Raw genomic sequence first — 21,143 nt, 5'->3', positions numbered from 1 at the left:
AATCAATCCCTATCCACAATCCAGGTATCATATGTCTATAACCCAAATGATTCATATTGGTCCCTCAAGAGCGGGTTCCCTATCCATGTAATTCTTGCACAACATTCCAATGCACTTACTCTATTTTCTTGGAGCCCTCAAATTTCCTCCTTTGTCGCCATCCATTATTTCTCAGATCAATCAGATCCTTCAACATGAACCTCTGCCTAAAAGGAATCCCTTGATTCCTGAACATTTTTGTCATCTTATCGAGTCCATCTATCATGGAGATGGTAGGATTTTCCTCTCATAGGATAGCTTTATCATTGTCATTAGTTGTTGCTTTGTGAATGCATTGTGCACAATTGTTGGCATCCTTCTAATAGGTCAGGAAGGAACAGATTGAGGGTGCCACTTTTTTCAGCTATTGGGGAGTATTCATTTCATGCCAAATCTATAGATCTAGCAGCCGTTCTCAAAGAAATACTTGAGCATTTGCCAAAAATGCGTAGCAGGTTTTGACACGTCATTTTAAAACACATTTTCTAGCCAAATGGAAACGAATTTAAAAATAGTAAAATGTGGGTTTTCTTCAGAACGGGGTCGATTACAATACCCAGGAGAATTTTTCTCAAATTCATAACCATTAGAGAGATGTTTGGGGTTTTCTGCAGCCTTATTTGCTAGATTGCGTGAGAAAAACAGTTTTCATTTAAATGTACAGGCTTCAGTTGCAGTCATGCAATGGATTTGATTTTCGTGATATACAAAAGGAAGATCCACCACAAATATTTCTCGAGTTCTAGTGATTGAAGGAGCATAGGTTATTAATACAACTGGTGACGGGGATTTGTTTGCCATTGGTTTTCTAGAAGCAGATTGTTGCACCAAACTGTTGCTATCAGTGTGGTAATGATGCAACTTACTGGGATTCCAGGAGACCATTACTGGAAAAGGAGGGACTTGAAGAGAAGCCAACATATATACCAGAGTCTACAGAAGGGGAAAATAGATATGGATTTGATAAAAGGGTCATTGAGAGAGAGGTTGGAGATGCTATAGAATATCGAGGACAAAGTTGAAACTTTGTGCAAGAAGTATTTAATGGAGTGAATGTATTGGCTGGTGTTGGCCTTCTCTCTACCCCATATACTATTTTATAAGCAAGTTGGATAAGTCTAGCATTGTTATTGTTGTTTGCCTTCATTTGCTGCTACACAGGTATTCTCTTACGTTACTGTTTTGAGAGCGAGGAAGGCATCTATACTTATCCAGATATTGGAGAGGTTTCTCTTGGGAGACTTGGTCATTTTTTTTTATCTCTATCATTTTGTACTGTGAACTCTATGCATACTATGTAGAGTTTATCATACTGGAGGGTGACAATTTGACAAGGCTTTTTCCAAGTTTTCATTTTGATATTGTTGGGACTGAACTGAGTTCTCTCTATTCATTTTGATGGTGATGCTTCTTTATATTCTAGTCTTTAGTAGTGTAATTACATGCGAATGTTATATGTTATGTTTTAGTTTGTAGATATTTTAGTTTATACATATGTTATGTTTTAATGTTTTGTTACGTCTTTTGTTTTATTTTATATAAAGTGTTCTTATAACCTTTGTACATTTATGTTATAGTTTTTTTATGATCTTTGTTGAATTTATTTGTATATGTATTTTAGTTTATACATATGTCTTATATGTATAATGTCTACATATGTTTTGTTTCTTTTCTTTTCCTTTTTTTGTTTTGTAAATATTTCATTAATTTATTGTTTTTCAAGAAAATTGCCATGAAAACATGTTGTAATTTTTTTTTGATGTGAAATTCAATTCAAGATTGGAGTAAAGTGAAAAAAAAAACTTTTGAGATGATTCACTTACACACCTGTTGAAGCAAGAAATAAAATAAATAAATAATAATAAATAAACAAAAAATAAATAAATAAATAAAAAGTTGTTCTATTTGGAAGAGGTATTGATCAATTTGAAGATTGGAATGGTTATTTGTTCATAACAAAAATGCATAGTTATGTGTACTTAACTGTCTATTTAGGATTTTAGCTATAGAAACTGTGCAATTCTGCAGCTGAACAACAATTCTGCAGCTATAAAACAATTCTGCTACTCTATATCAAACTCCATGATCTATTTGTCAACAATGCATTCTAATTAGAAAATCATGATGAAAATTTATTATTGGTTTTATCTAATGTTATGTTTTCAAGGATGATGTAGAAAAGAAGAAAAATTATGAAGGCGCTTTATCTGCAGGATCAATTGATGAATTTTTCATCGAAGATTCTTTCACGGGAATCATTAAGAATTCACAAATAATATTTCTTTATCTTTATGAGATGTTATGATTCAAACATAAATTGAGGAAATTGTTTTCTTTTTTTTTTTAGAAATCATATTTATTATCGCAATGGTGAAATTGGACTAACCATTTGAAATGAAAACACGTCATGAACCTGTCAATTATGAAAAAAAATTGTATGTATAAAAAAGAAATTGATCACTTCTCTTTGAACAGACTTACGTTCTATTGCAATGTTAGTGCCATGTTTATTTTCAGGTTCCAGGGCACTCAAAGAATTGAAGGAAGCCAATTATGCATGATTGGTTTTCTACGACCAATTTCAAGAAACATGAACCAATTGAATCCATTTCTATCATCCATAAATTCCATTGTTTTTCCTCTCCAAACTCACAAGCTATCCAAGCATTTTCGCTAAGCATCGTCATCACCATTTTCCTTGCAAAGAGTTGCATGTTTCCTTCACATTTTCCATTCACATTTTTTGTAATTTCCATTCATAGAGACATTTAGCTCGCTTACATGTTGATTTGTCCTTTTTCTTTCCGTTCGCTTGTTTACCATCTTGCCATTTTCCTTTCTATTAAATAAACCTTGATCCACTACAAAAATTTACATTCGTAGTCCTTCCAAAATCATCATTTCATACTCGCACTAGATGATGGGGGATTCATAATGCCTCTCTTTTGGCATCATCATCACATTATCTAGGTTCAGGGCTAGAGTCCTCATAAGTACCTTGAGGCCTGTATGCATCAATGACAAGTTCTCTCACCAACAATAATGGGAATACATCAATGTCTCTTGATCGTTATATCTTGCTACTGGCTCGACATCAGCTCATCTATTCACACTTTGCAAGATGTACTTAGGTAACTTGGCACTCGTTGACATTAATGGCAAGTTCTCCTCACATTGATTAACGACATTCATCAATGGCTGGTAATCCAATGACTTATCTTCATGCTCGACAACAACACATTTATTCGCATGAATAGAATTGTACCATCAGGTTTTGTAGCAGGTGAAGACTATACCATTTCAGCATTTTGTAGTAGATACAACAGATTTAACAGCAGAAATAAAGAATCCACTTTCACCACCTCATCCACCATTTATACAACCAAGAAGTAGACAAAATTCTATATTCTATTCCATGATCCAATAGCTGTTACAAGTTCCCTACATATGCACAATTTTTCCACTTCCTAGGTAAGTAAAGGAATGTTCTTTTCTAGCTTTTAATCATAGAATTCCTTGAATACTGAAATTATAATTTTTGGAAAATATTTCACCATATTTCCTTTCTCAATTGAAAAAACCATAAACACCTTTAGTTGGGAGGGGTAGGGACATCCATTTATTATCACATCCATATCACTTCATTCCATTTCAATTCCATTCATACTAACATACTTGTACTAATCAATTATAATTGCATTATGGTTTAAAAAGTTATGTGACTTTCAAATAAATGACTAAATGATGAGCATATTATATCGCTGATTTAAAGACGCATTCTTAAAAATGTTCAATGAATCTTGCTGCAACAAAAAGAAACAAGGTATTCATACACAAGAACCAATACCAATTAAGATTTGGTTGTCACATAAGAACCAACCAAACATGTTGCAATTCAATGTATGACAAGGAATACTTTTAAAAAAGAAATGAAATTGTCAAATGCAAAGTTTAAGGAAAATTGATATAAGCTAAGCTCATTGAAAACAAAATCATGATTAACCAATGTAGTATATTGCATGAGGGCATGCAATAATGTCAGTTGGGGGGTATGTAGAGCCTCCAAAATGTATTCAAAATATCATCCACTTTCACCTTTATCACAACCATTTCACTCACATGTCGCAAATCCATGAACATATAACCTTTCATTAGTTTCCATTTTCATAATTATATGGGATACCTTTGTGTTTTCCAAAAGCTAATGATTTCTAGTATTATAAGTGAATTAAATGGTTAAAACTTAGAAAAATGACATATACTTGCTAATACTTAAAAGTGGCTTGAGTTACATGACATGTGTAGGCCATTTGGAAGCTTCCAATGCACCCTTATGCGGCCTCCAATGCTCAAATTCGAATTCCCTTGAAGATATGGAAGGAGATTTGGATAAAGGTCAAAGAGGATATGTGTCTCATCATTACCATTTTGAGTTGTAACTCTATGATATTTTCTAGGGATCTAGGGAGAGAATAATGGACCTCCATTAATGAGGTAGCTTCTTATGTTTTTGTATAAATAGGAGAGCCTTATCCTTTCAAATGCATGTGTACAGTTGGAGATACTCAAGTAGAAAGTTAAGATTACTTATGAATGGAATTTAGATTTACCACCATGCTCATGAGTGATGTTCACCTTGATTGCTAATTCTTGCATTGGGAGCCTCTCAACTTGCCATCTCTCATACTTCTGGATTGGCCACCTACAATGTGTGAGATTTATTTATTTTTAGATTTATTTCTTTCATAGATTAAGATTTATTTCTTTCATATCTTTTCCCGTGTGAGAGGTTAAGGGTGAGTTTTTTTATTTGCTTTCCTACCTAGAGGTTAAGAGTGATTGTTTTTATTTTCTTTCCTATCTAGAAGTTAAGAGCAATTGTTTTTATTTTCTTTCATATCTTTTCCTGTGTGAGAGGTTAAGAATGATTGTTTTTTCTTTCATTTCATGTCATGTGGTTTTGATTATTCATTTCATAGGATCCTAATTTGATAATGCACACATGATCCCTTAGAGTAGATTTCATTTCATATAATTTCAATTTCACTCGTTGTACTATAATTGTACTATAATCTCTTTTGAGTTGATTGTTGAATTATAATAGGTGAATTTGGTTTTTCATTATTTGGATTTGTAGTTAGATTGATCTAAATTGAAATTTAATTTCTAGCATATACAGTGCATGCACACTTCACAAGTTTTACCAAACCCCCATGTTTACAATTAAATGATAGGTAATTAATTTTCCTCAACATCCATATTGGAGAATTCTCAAAACACCTTCGGATTGAGGAATGTATCATCTTTGTCACACTAAGAGGGTTGTAAATAAAAAACACTTTCTCTTAGTGCCTTATGTATACCCTAATAAATGTAAATTTCAAAATATTTGCTACAATACCAACGTATCAAAACTATAGTGATCCCACAACACTTCTCTTAATGTCTTTCAAGCTCAAAAATAAAATTTTGAAGATATCCAAAATGAACACCTATATTTCTTAATCTCAGGATTAAAAGCAATATATCCTATCCTATTCTCCTCTTAAAAATGAGTCTTTCACCCATTGAGAGTAAGGCTATGATTAGGCACTTAGTATACAAGAATAATATTAAAACATGTGCCATATGATGCTCCCCAAAATTGCTTCAAACTCTACAACTCAAGTAGGGATGACATGAAGATGACAAATCTTAGCTAAATCGTTTGGGAATAAATGATTAGTATTCATGATATAAAATAATACGATTACATCTAAATTGAAAGAGAAATTTTAGTGTGAAAAAGAGTAAGATAGAAAGATAAAATTAGGATATCACAAAAAGATAGTCAACCTTAACGTAGAAAATCAAAGTATATCTTACTTTTGAGTAGTGAAAAGAACAAAATCAACATTGATAAAATAATAAGAAACTCCCCTAAGCACATGGGAGAATTCTCAAAACACCTTGGAATGAAAGAATCTATCATCTATGTTACACTAAGAGGGTTGAAGATGAAAAACACTCTTTTATAGTGCCTTATGTATATCAAAATAAATCACAATTTCAAAATATTTTCCACAATACCAACTTATCAAAACTATAGTGAACCTACAATGCTTCTCTTAATCTCACTGAAGCCTAAAATTAAAATTTTAAGGATATCCAAATAAGCTCCTATCTTTCTTAAGGTCCCATTGTAGTGATTGTTAAAAATTACAATCACAATCATAATAATAATCATAATGATGGGTGTGTCTATTTTGGAATGAATTTTGGGTTTGTGGTATTAATAAGTCATGGAATTGTAATAATGGCTATTTAAAGGTTAAGAAAATCCATGATAAGGTGGAAGTGAATTTTATCATTAGGAATATTATTACCTGTTTTTTTTAAATGTGTACATGTTGAACTCATATATTAATTATTTTTATAAATAACAATAATAATTTGAAATAAAGTTATAATTTAGTTAATTTTTTTAATTTTTGTAATCTTGACAATGTAACATAAAATAAGTTTCTTCATAAGTATTGTTCATTGATGTCAACCAATCAATTTAAACAAGTCTAGACTCATCTTAACTCCAAATCTAACAAGTGCCGAGAGGGATCAAATTTCTTGAGATGCAAACATCTTTTAGAGTGAAAAGAGATTTGATCTCTCTAGTCGGAGATCTGGAGTTAAGATGGATCTAGGCTACTATAATATATATGTAATTGACAATGAAATATTTTATTTATAAATCAAGTTCTCCACATTAAAATGTTAGAACATGCCCCCTCATATTTTTACTATGCATACATTTAATTATTTTTATTATTAATATTTTCTAAAATACTACATATCAAATCTATATTAAGCATTAAAGAATTACAAATATCTGTCATCAATTGAATTAGAAAGCAACTATTAATGGAATAAGAATTCTATCAATCTTTCTTTGTCTATATATCTTTCATGCTAAAATATTTTACTCAACCTGCTTATTGAAATATTTTTATTTATAACATATGTTAATTTTTATTTTTTTTATTGATATTTTTCAAATCCTCTATATCAACTCCATATTAGAAATAAAATAAATTACGCATCTTCCAATTTATGAAAGTGAAAATATAAGAATTTTTTTAATTTAAATTACTTTATTTCTCTTTATATAAAGTGGATATAAAATTATATTATTTAATATGGGCATTGAAATATTTTAGTTATTGTTGACAAAAAAATCATTTTTTGTTATTAATATACTTTTACTTTAAATATCACATATAAATTGAATGTGGAATGAATTACACTTCATGTAAAATCAATAATAATATTTATTGCCATATACATATTAGCTAGCTAAAAAAATACATTTCTTCCTTAAAAGTAAATTATTTTTTTCACTTTCATTACTTTATATCTCTATATAAAGTTATATAAAATTAACGAGCAAAATGAGTTATTTTAATTATCACTGACATTGATTTATTTTGTTGTGATTTTTTTTAATTTGACAATTTAAATTATTATTTTACTATTTTTACAACATCTCTCCAACAATGAGTTGTGAAGGGCCTCTCCGCTTAATAAGTATACTAAGAATAATTTAAAATACAATTATAATCTAATTAGTTATTATTATTATTTTAATGTTAACAATATAAGAAACATCATGAGTTAACTATTTTAATGTCTATTGACATTTCCCAACAATCTAATATATATAGCTACACAACTACATTAGTGTTTTTGTCACCTTGGGAAAACCTATGAGTTGTCAAATCCATTGTGAGTACAAGCATTTCTCCTTCTAGCAAATGTACACTCACTCATCACGTTTATTCAATGAAAATGCCACCTAGAATAACCAGCTGATGATCCATTAGTGGACATACTTTCGCTCCTGCCAGATCCCTCTAGGTTTTGGATGGTTACCCTGTTTCCTCAAGTCCAAAAAAACACTAGCTCTTAATGAAATAAAACTAATTTTAAAGCATACTACAGACCAACAACTGCACTAATTATTATGTAAACATACTTATTTTCTTCTAAATTAACGTAATTTGCATAATAAATAACGGTAATAACTTTCATTTGAAATTGCGTACAGTCGCAACAAATCTCAAAATGATCACATTACTGTTGTACGACGTTCAAATGTGACACACCAACGCCACCTTTTTACAAACAAACAAATCGACAACCTGTCACCTGCCAAATACAACGGTAGCGTAGAAGAGAGGTTGATAGCATATCAATCTGCGCACGAGTAGTCTTTGAATTAATCCATACATATAGTGTCAAATAGTTGGGTAGCTAAACTAAAGTAGGATGCTGTGGGTGACAGTGGGAGGAGTGATCACATATGACACAAAGAAATCAAATATCAAATCCATGTACTGCCGCTGTCAAGGGGCGGTGGAGCTTTTAGAAGTACCAGGTCACACAAGAATGGCTGACAGTGAGAAGTCTAATCGCTGAGTATATAGTAGGTATGCGTGAGATTCTTTTTCCTTAATCAGTTCTCATAAATTGCACTATATGCATTGCGTGTAATTTAAGAATTCAAGGAAAAATAAGAAAGTGTGGGTTCTGTATATCGTTGGCAAATAATTGAGGGAACCTTCTACCTCTTCCTATGCGGCCATGAAAGTACCAACGATCCCATTTCCAGTGGCATCTACCATCACCACTTCTGCCCGTGTGCGATCGTGCATGAATCAGATTTCATGTACTCAACTCTCAGCGATGCCAATGCCAAAAGTGTGGGGGTGTGAGAGGATATTGCAAGCAAAGTGATGTAAGACTAAACCTTCAAATTATATATAGGGATAGAAGGACATATACACCACCGAAGCAGCCCCACACATATATATACGAAATCCATCTAAATCCAATTTTCTTCAAACTCAGCCGTTACGTTTCCCCTCAAATTATCTTTATGGGTTAAATCGTTTATCTGTAATAAAGGAAAGTCTAGATGCTGAATCTGAGTTGGAGTGCTTAGTCATATAGTCATTAAATCTCAATTAGAGAACTTGCTGCATTTTTGTATATTCTTAACCATTAACAATGTAATTTGCATATATATTTGTATGCCATATTAATATAAAATTTATTTTTAAGAAGATTTATAATTAAATATACATAAAATCAAAATTTTATAAAAGGATGTACTTACATAATATATCAAATTAAAAAGAATCAGATTATTAAGATACAAATTCTTTTTTGAAAAGCTTTTATATTATTTAATTTCTCAAAATATCTAATAAGTTTATAATTAAAATAGATTTTTTAATTATATATATATATATATATATATATATATATATATATATATATATAATTAAAACATCATTAATATATAATTATGTTTTTTTATATATTTATTTTGGAATGAAGCTTTTATAATATTAATTTTATTATCAATAATTATTAGATAGATGGTATGAATTTTTATAAAATATTTTAGAATACTCTTATAAATAGTATACAAAAATTAAAAGTTGAATTTTATGTCCAAAGTAGTTAGGCCCTTTGCCCCTTTTAATTAAATTTATTAACTAAGAAAAATGTGATATGAAAATGTGTGGTATAATGTGAACTATAATTCTTTTGAGCACCTAAAATCTCCATAGTAAAATATGAATAAAATATCCATACATAAAAATCTTGTTTCATATTTTTTTAAATGTATATATATTTAATTTATATATTAATTCTTTAGTTAATAATAATAAAATTTTAAATAAAAGTTTCCCATATAAATATATATATCATTTTGAAAAATAGTTTATTTTAAATGGTAAGTTTTTATATAGTTATCCATTTAATTTAAATATGAAGTTTGAAATATAGTGGTTATAAATATTAATAATAAAATGGTTTTTAGTATACATGTGTGTGTACTAATTATATGTTGGTTGTTAGTGTTTTGGAATTTAATTTTGTATAGATTTGGAATTGTTAAACCTTTAGAGTGGACTCCACCCACCAACCATCATCACAACCAGAAGCAAGTCTTTTCTTAATAATATTGTTTATATTTGTATGAATCTCTCTCTATCACACATATATTAAAACACCATTAATATATATAATTATAACTTTATGTATGTTTATTTTGGAATAAAGCTTCCATAATATTAATTTTAATATGAATAACTATTAGGTGGATGGTATGAATTTAACTTCCATAATATATTCTAAAATATTCTTAGTAGTATGCACAAATTAAATGATGAGATTTACGTCCAAAGTAGTTATACCATTTTTTGAGTTTTACTTAAATTGATTAATTAAAAAAATGTGTTATGAACAAGTGTGATATGATGTGAGTTATGCTTTTGTGGGAATACGAAATATCCTGAAATCTCTATGCATAAGAATCTTGTTCCATATTTTTTCAAATGTATATATATTTAATTAATATAATAATTCTTTTTATATTTACTACAAATAACAATTTTAAATAAAATTTGCCTCATGATTATTATATATATATATATATATATATATATATATATATATATATATATATATATATATATATATATATATATATATATCTTTTATGATAATAATTAAAATAATAATAATATGTATGAACACGAGTCATATTTGATGTTTTTTTTATAATTTATATGTTGAACTTCTATATTCATTCTTTTCATAATAATAATAATAAATTTTGACAGGTGCTTTTATGCTTATTATAGATGGAAGTTTATTGGTATTTTCCATCCATTACACATTGTTGATGGTGTTGAACCCACCAACATGTCAGGGGAACTCCCCGATAAGAAGTCCCAACTAGACCTCAGGCTGTTTGGTGTAGGAGTCCCAGCAGTGGGTCGTATGGTATCGCCTTGACCGTGGTTGCACATAGAGGCAAGTAATATATCTCTATTAGTAGCAAGGGTGTGACATGCACAACAAGCCAAGGAAGGTGTATGAACAGTTCTATCACATGGAGAGTGAGTTGAGTGAGCCCCTTGGAAACCTATGTAAACACGATACTTGAAAGGGACACATGAGTAAAGATTCATCACAAGATGGAAGGAAGGTGAACCAAAAATCCAAATTGAGGTTTAAACCAACAACACATTTCAGTAAGATTTATACATACATATACATAAAGAGTCCATACATACATGCATAAGCACACAGATACATATATCATTAGAGTAATCAAGTTAACTCAAATACAATAACAACATATGCATGAAACGTGTTGGCTTTGTTATATTAAGAAGTGAAAGTTCCAATCATACAGTACAACCATGACCAACCACTAGCCCCGACAGGGGAACGTTATAGTCACTTGCACCTACTCCTCCAAAGATGTGTACTAGCTCTGTATTATGAAGAACCCAAGGCTCGTTATAATAATCTCCAAGCATTCTCTAAGATACTCCTATCGGAAGCTTGGCTGACCAAAAACCTATACAATGAGTTATGAGGGACTATATATAGCAAAGGGTGGGGTGGCCCTTTACATTCCCCTTTGTGAATGCTCATCTACCCTAATGAATCTTCAACTATTCTATGACTGTTACATTCAGCTATTGACACTTGAACTTCCACTTGACAAGACGTTACATACAATCTGCATATGTACCCATGTGAGACAAAATAGGCTTGAGCAAGCCATGAAAGACATCACTATGACTTGGACAACTGTGAGAAGACTAGCTATTCGACATCCTCATGATGGTCGACAGTGGCGAACTGATGCCAAGCCCAATAGTCCGTGATGGTGTCTGTGTACTCTTCGGTGACATATTTCTAGAAACGAACTCTTGCCTTTGTTGCATCCGGGTATACTGCTCTCGCTCCCTTTTCCAACTCATCCAATAGCATGCGCATCATTGTCTTGAGTGCGACCGAACCAGTAACATACTGATGCATGGTGTCTGCACTGATCACCAAGTCTGCAATGATGGCTATGCGCATCAACTCATCAAAGTACGAGTCAAGCTCCAATCGAACTTGTGCCTTTGTCTTTGCCTCGGTGGGTGTCCCAATAGATGGGATCACATGTGTGTGCACACCAACATACATACTCCTGAATACCCATGCATGGGAAGCCTGCAAACTAGTGATGAGCTACGAGAGATATTCATAGTTACGATCTAACTCTGGATGCATTCCTTCAACTCCACCGCTTTGGGCTTCATCATATTGGGCAAGTGTAATGGGTCTCCCTTGTATCTCATTGTCCATGTTTGCACATAGTGAACAACAGTATGCATGCTTGACAAGATACATGCTCTCCTAACACATTGCTACTACCAACTGTTGAGATGGACAAATGCCTTATGCACGGTACCAAACATGGAATGCAACACCCGCATGACTGTCTCAAGGGACAATACTTCATCTAGTATCACCTTCTTCAACTCGGCTCGGGCAAATATTGTAACCAATTGCCCTCCTTGCTTGGCCGTATGTAACTCTTTAGCCATTCGCTCATTCTCAGCTGTCAAGAATGGAACACTCGAGCTAGTGGCTTCAGCATATGCTCTGGTAGCATCGACCAATGCTGTTAGATGCTTAAACATGTCAGACATGATCACTCATTCCTCAAACTGTGCAGGAGAAGTGTGATCATCCAGAGTAGACACTCTGCACGATTGCAAAACTGTATGTTGTGACTCATCGAATGATATGTTTTACATCTCTGCTTCCAGATTGTCTCTGATGATCTTAGTATCTCCTTGGTCGCTTAGGACTTGCTCTGCTTCCAAATCCGGTGAAGCCAGTGGGTTGACCTCTTTATGGTAAGGCATGAAGTTGATGTCTTCCTCTAACTCTTTCTGCTCGATATCAATATCCATCTACTTAAGTGCGTGTTCAATCTCTTGAGCAAAGTCCCGCTCTTATGACTGCTCACCTTGTCTTCTTTGTGCTAGTTGTTCGGATGAGTCTACTACTTTCACAGGCGTAGTTTCATATGTCTGTACATGTTGTGCCCCTTGTTGTACATGTTCTTGCTATGATTCCTTCTCCTGTCTGTGTAGCTCTTGTTCCTCCTGGAGTTGCTCCTTCAACTCATGTAACTCCTTCACTGTTTCCTCCATCCTCTATTTTTCTCTCTGCCTTTGTGTGTTCCTCTTGTCACGTTGTTGCCTCTTCGCCTCTATTGCCAAAGCTTCTTTCTGCACAAGTGGGTTTGCTCTAAATTTGCAACTTTGTTCTCCCTCCGCGTTGTCGACAATCTTTCTCTTGCCTTTGTCGTGTGCCGGTATGTTTACCTCTGCTGCTGCTGCTCTCATATATGCTACTTCGCTAACCATTCCACATTGATGCCAATTGGTTCATTGGGCCTGAAGAAGCTATAACAATATCTCCATGGGTCTTCCTTTGCCCAATGACATGCCCCTTGGATCCAGAGAAACTGTACTCTCATGCAGTGATCCTTCACTAAACAATGCGAGTCATACGGATTATAGCTTCGGGTGTCGAAAGGATATTTCTTGATCTGCAACGGAAGGGTGGTCCAATGTGCCTTCTTTTTCTGGTGCAGCCTAGCTGACAGTCCTGCCAAGATGTGGTATGACACCTCTTGCATGACGAGCTTGTCCATGGAAAACATCAGCAAAACATGTGAAGGCTTCTCCGTGCTACACATTTGTATGAAGGTGCCATACGGTGAGGCATACCAATCGGCTATGTCAATCAGTGCCTCCATTGTTGCCTTTGACATGCAAGGTGGATCCTTCTCAAATATCATCTTATACATCAGGGTGAAAAATGATCTGACAGTTGTGTGATAACTCCTCTGAAGCTACATTCGGAAAACACTTTACAGTAAGTATTGATAGAGATTTCCGCTGATGTCCATGCCCACTTCATGCTCGAGAACTCCTGACGGGCATAGATTGCATTGAAGATGTAGGCGGATATGTAGATTTCTTCTTGCTAACCTTTGGGTGGCTTCCAAGCTCCTGTTACCTATTCCTTCAGCCTGTGAGCCAACATGTCGAACCAGTTGCATGCTTTTCCTTCACTAGCCATCTGGTCCAATGCGATCACCCAACTCTGTAGGAAGGTCTCGGTGCTCTCTTGGCCATACAAGTGACATTCAAATATGGCCAAGTATTGATATGCCTTCCGCAATAACTTCGTCTTGTAAATCTGATTGGGTGTCATCCTGAATTTTGCTGGCTCCTTTACCCAGTTCTTCAAGACATCCCTGGAGTTGGCATTGTTGTTGGGTATGCTGAAGGTTGTCTCCATGGTGATCATTGGTTTTAGAAAGTGGTACATGTGCTGATAATCCTACACCCTGAAGGTAGCAATCTCTGCCCCACTGACATTGCTCAATGTCATCGTCTCAAGATCAGTGTGCAAGAGAATCCAATGTATCATGTCCGCGCATGGGAATGCGGGATACCTGAATGAAATCCATTACAAGACAGACTTGTGAATGTTGACATAGACTTAGCGGTCTTCAAGATCTTCCCCAAATGTGCCTAAGAATGCATCATTGACCTCTTGCCATTTCAACTTGATGTATTTGTCTACAATCAACTTGGTGTCCTCATAGATTAGAAAACTTGTAGACACTCGCTCAACTGCTGCTCCAGTTGCACCTATGTCGGTGTCCTTTGACCCTGCTCTCTTGGAAGCCATTAATACCGATCTGCTGAGAGATGGACGAACACCTACTATATCTGGAGAAATGGCGACATGCATGGTAAGAAATATCTTAGCTAAAACAAAAGAAAACTTGAGGGATTACTTGCAACATACCTGGGGAGCTACTGGAAAGGATTGCACAATTTTCACTACGAGGCCTAGAGACTGACTGTCAGAACTGCGAAAAAGACAGTCCAAATTGTGAGGAGGTTGGTTGAATGCTAGAATTGTGCAGTGCACAATCCAGACTAGCATGTTGGGTGCTGATATTGCGCAATGCACAATTTTAGCTGGCAAGTGATGCAGGCCCAGGGACTATATTACACAATTTTTTGGGCCAGCAGTCACTGCCTCTTAGAATTACACAAGAAAAGACTGGACGGCAATCACTGGCTAGAATTTCACATTTTCTGGGAGGAAGGCAAGGCCTTCCCTCTAAGAATTATGCAATGTTGTCTTGGTGAGGCAGAGTCTGGACCAAGGTTGCCCCGACCTGCCGATGGGCAACTGAAAGCCAATCAAGATGTGAATGCATGGTGAAACTGAGTGTAAGAAGAGGTGAATGATCATGCATGAAAATAGTGAATGCAAGGAAAATGGAACAAAATGCATGTGTGTGAATCGAGTCACCGAATTGGCAACCATTTTTGCAAAACAGTGTCATGCATGCGACAGTAGTGAAATGCTAACGAAAATTGAAACGATGCTTGTACATGCTAACATGCATGAAAATGATAGCAAGCATTCACAATAATCAAGTATACAACACTCACACAAGCCAAAACACAAAAAGTGATAGAAATGCTGTGAAAGACAAGTTAAGCAGACTTACTCAGAAATAGCTGAGCTGGATGTGCCGTAGACTCCTAGATGTGTTGTGGGATGTCAAAGGTCCAAGATCGGTGTGAAGAACGAGATCTGAAGGGTCAAATAAATAATTTTGAGGCTCATGATGCACATGACACAAATCTAGGAAAATGCGACACTTGGAGGAAGGTTTCTAAAAAAATCTTTTCATGTAACCTGCAGCTGCTAAAAATAACTCGCTAAAATCTAGGGATACATTTTGCATGTTTCTTTCTCTATTTCGAGAAAAAGCAGCCCATGCATGCAAGTCAAGTTTTCTCAGTCCTGGATGGAACCGGTCAACCTGAAGGCACATGCAACAGCCTCCTTGACTGAGAGGGATTTTTTCACAATTTATGGGAGGAAGCTGGGTTGGATGTCAAGAGGGATTGCACAATTTCTTTGAGGAGGAGCTGATTGTTGCCCCGAATTGCACAATTTTTGGGCTAAGCTGCACTGCTGGGCCAGATTTCACATTTTCCAGGGGAAGGGTGTTTGAGAGGATTACGCAATTTCTGAGCCTAGTGGACTGTCAGTTAGATTTGTGCAATTTCTGGAGGGAAGGTTGGTTCCCCTCTAGAATTGCGTAATTTTCTGAGGGAGTTGCTCAGCCAGTAGCTGACCCAAGTTTAGGATGGAAGCCTGTGAGGGGAGTGAAAAAAGTTGTCAGGCACGGGCTGGAAAGCTACTAAAAAACAAATGAAGCTCATGTACTTGATAGTGCAAGACATGCTACTAAGGATGGTTGGTAGGAAGGCTCCAAAATGAAGCTAAGGAAAAAACATTTAGGGTGTTTGTAGCCGCTACAACACACATATATGAGTTGATATTTTTATCTTATATATATATATATATATATATATATAATTTTGAAAAATAGTTTATTTTAAATATTAATTTTTTATATATTAATCAAATTAATTATAACTTATGGATATTAATCGTTATTATTTATTTTTTATAGTAAAATGGATTTTAGTTTATGTGTGTGTGTTTATTAGTTAATTTTATTAAGTTTTTATATGTTTGTTAATAATATGTCAGTTTTCAATATTTTAGAATTTGACTATCTATAGTTTTTGAATTATCCAAAGTTTCAAGTCGACTCACCATCAATCATCACAGACAAAAGCAAATTTTAATCAAATGTTTATCATTTAAATTCATTTTGATGTGATATGTAAATTTAAAGTTAAAATGTATTTCTTAATAATATTGTTTATATTTATATGAATTTTACACACAGAACATATATAGGCGTAGTCTAACTTATGGATTAAATTGGCATTTCCACCGGAATCGGGTCATACAATTTCAAGCAAGATTGTGATTTTTGATGTTTAAAATACTTTTTTGAATGCATAAATGGATTTCACACCCTGAAAACCATTTGGCCACTTGAATTCTACAGATTAAACAACTTACACTCAAGTTTTAAAAAAATTATGCATTAATTTTCTTAAAATTAATGAGAAAAAATATTTTAGACAACATAAAATCACAATCTTGAGTCGACCTAGTTTTAAGCCTAACAAAAACAGATTGAGAGTGCTCGAGTAGGTTTTTAGGGTTTGATCAATTTCCCATTCAATGCCCATGGCACCCCCATTGGGGGCGGGGGGGGGGGGCTCTGCTTAAAAAAATGTAGTCGCCAATCATTCATCTCATCAGTACATGCACAAGTGTAGATATGCTATAGCTAATGAACTAGGTAACGCTTTAGCAGTTGCATGCCAAAGCAAGTAGTAGACCCCTAATTAACCCACAAATCAGGTAGGAAAATCAACTCAGCCTACAAGACCCTATCTCCCATAGAGAAAATAAGGCCTTCTTTTTGAAATTTTGCCTGAAAAGGTGGGATAAACAATTGAGCATTTGAGAGAGCATGCAATTATTTAGAAACTTGTAGGATTGTAGCCCTCAGAATGACTCCTCATCAATTATCTCCAGAAAAATGGACAATCAAGGGAGACTCATAACTTAAATTGGGATCTGGAGGATTTTTCATGGTGATCTTCAACAACATTGATGATCAATATCATATCTTCCAAATAGGTCCATATTTCATGAACTCAAAAGGTCTATTTATGAGACCATGGGTTCCAAGATTCAACCTAGAAAAGGAATATTTTCCCTTCCTTCCAGTTTGGATCTGATTATATTCCCTCCCTAATGAATATTGGGATCCATAAATCCTAGATCACGTAGGAAACATAATAGGGAAATTCATTATGATGCCAGACATCACAAAACAAGGGAGATATACTTCTTACATGTGACTTTGCGTTGACTAGGATATCACAAAGCCTCTATCGGTAAGCATCCATTTGAGATGTGAAGACATAGTCTATGAGCAACCTAGTGATTATGAAAAGATCCCCTTTCAATGTCATCATTCTCATTCTTATGGCCACTTGTTTAGTGATTTCCTACGAAATTGCCTCAATAACTTGATGTAGTAAATGCATCGACTACTTAGCCCCCCCGAATGGTGGATTTACCAAAATGACTAGTATAAGAAGGGATGCATGTAGATGATGAGAAAACCCGACCTCCTAGGGTTACCAAGGGACAAAAATATTTACAATTATCCAACGTTTAGAGGAGGGAAATATTCTGATTCAAGAAGCACCATCATCAGATCATTTTTGGATCATCCCTCTCAAGAGGACTTGTCAAATGCAAAATCAAATCCAATCACTCCTCATTATGTACCAAGGCCAACAAATAACATCTATGGTCAAGAAACCCCAACTCCCATGGAGGAAGAAGACTTGGATTATCTCAACCTAGAGAAGATGGACCTAAAGCAAATTGTGGAAGAATGGGAGAACAAAGATCTCACTGCTATTCTAGAAGAACAAATTCAAATGATTGGAAAAGTGTATCTCCAACATCAAGACTTGCTTCTCCATAAGGTAAACTCACTAGGTACTAGCTCTTCTCCCTCCACTTCCTTTTTATCACAAGGGATCAAACGCAATTCCCCCTAAGAGTCTTCCATTGTGTACAAAGAACCCAAGAAAAAGAGTTGTAAAACCAACATCCAAATCCTTGAAGATTTAGAATATTTTTTGGTTAATTTAGGTATAGTTACTCCCATGACCATGCTCTTACCTCTTATCTCTAAGTCCTAATGATGAAAGTGATATCTTAGAATGCACACAAACTTAATGGTATGTCCAGGTGTCGACTCTTAAGAAACAAAATTTCCCAAGAGAAACCTTATATCCTGATGCTTGAAGATACAAAATGCACTCATAAAAATCTTAGTCAACTTATCAATTCATTATGGAAGCATTGTGATTTTATAACCTAATGTGTTATGGGTGCCTCAAGAGGCCTAGTGATACTATGGAATCCATCCACCATCACCCTTAATGATTCATTTTCTTTGCCCAAAGTCTTGACAGCTTCCCTCCAACCCATAGGTTCCTCACAATCTGGATTTATTCCTAATGAATATGGCCCCAATGCTCCTCTAGAGAAAATAATTTGCATTTCCAATCTTTCCAGAATAGCTCACCTAATCCACATGACAAAATGAATCCTAGGAGGGGACTCCAATTTTATTTTTTCTCTACAATAAAAGAAGGGAGGCGTGAGAAGGATGGAATAGGAGGATTTTCTCTTCAATTCCTTCATTGAAAAATCAAATATGGTAGATATTCATACTTAAAATGGTGTCCAAACCTAAAATAACAAAAGGCTAGGCTTGCATCAAATAGCCTCAAGTCTAAACCAATTCCTAATCTCTGAATCACTTCTTTTATCAGGGATTAGCATGGAAGCATCTATTCTCCCAAGTCATGGTCAAATCACTAGCTAATTGTTTTTCAGTTGGGCTAGACTTGTTTGCCTCATAATAAACCCTTTCGGTTTGAATCCTTTTGGCTACACCATCCAAATTTATTTTCCAATATTGAAACTTGGTGGCATAAATAAAATTCCATTTTTGGGCGCATAATGGTTTACTTTCAACAGAGGCTAAAATTTATCAAGCAAAATTGAAAGCATGGAATGTTACATATTTTGGCAATATATTCAAAGAAAAGCACAAGGTAGAGGTAAAAATGAATTAGGTTCAACAATCCATCATTTCATAGGGGAGAAATGATGAATTGATGACATCAACATGGGTCTTCATGTAGTAATTAGAAGAGAGAATAGTGCAAGAGGAGATTCTTTACATGAAGAAATCAAGAGTAAATTGGCTAAAAGTGGGAGAAAAAAGTAGAGTTTTCTTCCATAAATCAATTCTCACCTATATGAAACAAAATCAAATATGTCGCATTTCTGATGAGGATAAACAATATATGGAAGAACATGAATACATCTCGCAAATCCTCTCCCACTACTTTGGATCTCTCCTTACAGAGCTAATCTCTAATAGGATGGTTGGCATTCAATCTATCACTCAGCATATCCCCAAACTTGTCTTTGCATATTAGAATGCCCAGATTGTGAAAGAAATCACCTTCCAAGGGATATAAGAAGTTGTCATGAGAATGCCAAGGGATAAAGCCCCATGTACTGATGGTTTCACAAATTCTTTTCAGCCTGTTGGGCCATTTTAGGAAGAGATATTTGGTAAGTAGTAGAAGACTCATATTTTGGCCTTCCTTCTTTCAACTTTTGACACCACCTTCATTTTTCTTATGCTAAAATCCTCCAAGGCCACTTCTCTAGCTGATTTTCACCACATAGCCTTGTTTAATGTCATCTATAAAATTGTTTCTAAAACCATCGCAAATAGACTCAAGTTGCTTCTTCCTTATCTAATCTTCCCTAAGCAAATTGACTATGTAGAAGGAAGGAAAAATCTAGATAGTATTATTCTACCTTAGGGACATATACACTCGCTTTGTACCTATAAGTAACTAAGAAATATTTTAAATATTGACATGTCGAAGGATTTTGATAAAGTTAGTTGGAAGTTCATCTATCACACTCTCATGGCTTATGGATTTCATGAAAAATGGGTATCCTAGGTAATGGCCCTCATTTCCAAAGCATTCTTTTCATTTTTTGTCAATGGTTCTCCCTCCCCTAGCTTCACCCCATCTGGAGGAGTAAGGCAAGGAAACCCCACCTCTCCCTATATCTTCTTGCTGGTAGCCGAAGGTCTAAGCCATTCCATCAACCATTCGCTCTCTAAGAAACATCTTTAAGGTCTTCCCCTTGTCTCTAATCATCAACATCCTGCTCATCATCAATTTTTGGATAACACCCTTTGTATGGGCTATCACTTCATTTAGGAGGAACTGGAATTCAAAAGAATCTTAGTCACCTTTGATGCAGCCTCTGTTACTTACATAAATAAAATCAAATATTGTATTTTTTTCTTTAATACCCCTCAAGCTATCCAAATTCATATTTCTCATATTTTGGGCTTTAAAAATATCTCCCTTCCATCCAAATACTTAGGGGGTCCCCTTATTTCCAATCGCCTTCGCTTATTAGTGTGGGAAGAGCTGCTTCTTAATTTTGAAGAAAAACTCTCAAACTAGACCTTTCGAGCCTTAAATTTTACTGAACGCTTCATCGTCTTGAAATTCATTCTAAAATCTATGCCTACTTTCCTTCTATCAACTATATTTGCTCCTAAGACTATTCTCAACAAGATATGTAACCTTTACTTC

Source organism: Pinus tabuliformis, chromosome 6 (genome assembly GCF_031772625.1).
Source record: "Pinus tabuliformis cultivar Carrire ecotype Pingquan chromosome 6, CPIR1, whole genome shotgun sequence".
In the NCBI taxonomy this organism is placed as follows: domain Eukaryota; kingdom Viridiplantae; phylum Streptophyta; class Pinopsida; order Pinales; family Pinaceae; genus Pinus; species Pinus tabuliformis.
This window is presented reverse-complemented; position numbering follows the sequence as displayed.